This window comes from Enhydra lutris, unplaced genomic scaffold (genome assembly GCF_002288905.1).
Source record: "Enhydra lutris kenyoni isolate GAN:26980312 unplaced genomic scaffold, ASM228890v2 scaffoldscaffold7, whole genome shotgun sequence".
Lineage (NCBI taxonomy): Eukaryota > Metazoa > Chordata > Mammalia > Carnivora > Mustelidae > Enhydra > Enhydra lutris.
Window position 1 is genome coordinate 35,366,305 of NW_019154091.1, and position 1,866 is coordinate 35,368,170.

A 1,866-nucleotide genomic window follows, 5' to 3' on the forward strand; every position below is an offset into this window, starting at 1 on the left:
GAAGCAAAACTTAAACCTCACCAACTGGCCTTGTGTTCCTCTTTGAGACTCCCTAATTGATTGGCTACTTCCTGCTAGTTAACTTGGTAAAGGCTCATTACACCTTAAGGCTTGTGTTAGGTGGTGAATGAAAACAAGACACCTTTGGGAATTTTCTATAGAGTGGGAACCCCACACAGATGAGGAAGTGCCCGTCTATAGCTCCTGCACTGGTGGAGTCCGGAAGCTGTTCTGGAAACAGAGAAGGGGAAAGAAAGATGGCCACCATGTGCCATGTTGGGACGTGTGAGGAAGAGTAGCTGTCAAAAATGTCTCTGGGGGGCCTGGCTGGCTCAGTTGGTAGAGGATGTGACTCTTGATCTCAGGGTCATGGGTTCAAGCCCCATGTTAGGCAAAGAGCTTACATTTAGCAAGAAAAAAGAAAAGGAAAAGGGGCATCTGGGTGGCTCAGTTGGTTGACCTTTGGGACTCTTAATTTCATCTCAGGTCATGATCTCGGGGTTGTGGGGCTCCACATTTGGCCCCAAGTCTTCTTGTCCCTCTCCCTCTGCTCCTCCCCGCAGTTGTATGCACGCTCTCTCTCCCTCTATCTTTTAAATAAATCAGTAAAATCTTAAAAAAAAATAAATAAAAACAAAAGAGAAGAAAATTGTCTTTGACCTAAGCTGAATGGGGATGTGATCCTTACCAAGGCTTAGGGCCCCACAATGTAATACAAGGAAGAAAAACAAGCAAAGGGTAAAAATGGCAAATTTTATGTTTTATGTATTTTAACACACACGTTTAAAAAAAACAACAAACAGGGGCGCCTGGGTGGCTCAGTGGGTTAAAGCCTCTGCCTTCAGCTCAGATCATGATCTCTGGGTCCTGGGATTGAGACCCGCATGGGGCTCTCTGCTCAGCAGGGAGCCTGCTTCCCCCTCTCTCTCTGCCTACTAGTGATCTCCGTCCGTCAAATAAATAAATAAAATCTTAAACAAACAAACAAACAAACAAACAACAAACAAGCAAACACCCACAGAGACACACCCCAGGATATGAAGGGAAAGGCATGGGAGTTTATCCAAAGAACTCTCTCCATGTCCCCGGAGAGAGAGAAGCCGCAGCACCATCACCCTGCCTGGTGCGAGAGGCCGCTCCCCTCACCTCCGCCGCCTCCAACCCCTGCCCCGCTGCAGCCCCTGGAAGCAGGCGCACGCAGAAGGGGAGGCCCGGAGGCCCTGCAGCGCAAGCGCCCTGAGGGGCAGCTTCCGCAGGTGGAACCACTTCTGACCAGCCAGCAGGTCCATCAGTGAGGCTCTGCAAGGCTCTTTCAGGGAAAGGTTTAGTTGCAGTCCCAGAAGTGTGTTACTCAGGGTACGTTAATTGTAGGAATCCCCAAATCCTACTCCGAGGACTGTAGTCATTCAGGGTCCGGCTCCCCCCACCCACAGCTCCCCCGTCCCTCAGCTGCCCAAAGCTCTCTCCATCCAGTGGATGAAAAGAGAGGGCCACGACGGCAGGTGGGAGGTCTGCGGGCCACACCTGAGAGAGGCCCACTTCCGCTCACGTTTCATTGGCAGGAACTCAGTCACGTGGCCACCCTTGCTGCAAGGGAGGCTGGGAAATGTATGCCCAGAAGAAGTGGAGTCTATAGATCTATGCATACTGCCAGTCACCCTCTGTCTGCAGAAAGGAAGCTCTAGGTTTCTAGGTCTGAGCCTGTGTGTGTGTGTGTGTGTGCACATGGGGGCGGAATTCCTTCCATTTCTTTGTACTTTGTACTTGCTCAAGCCAGAGGCTTGCTCCCGCAGCTGTGACTGATAACTTCAGGATCAAGAACCAGGGTGTGACTCTCACTCCCCCGGGTTCAGGTAGGGTGTCACT

The 1,866-nt window shown here is 51.0% G+C and overlaps 1 non-coding gene across 1 annotated transcript; it reads left to right on the forward strand.

Annotated features, from left to right (window-relative positions):
- Positions 1-321: 321 nt before the first annotated feature.
- TRNAK-CUU lies at positions 322-394 on the forward strand. The gene has a single exon. It is a non-coding gene; the product is annotated as a tRNA-Lys (tRNA).
- The last annotated feature ends 1,472 nt before the right edge of the window (positions 395-1,866 follow it).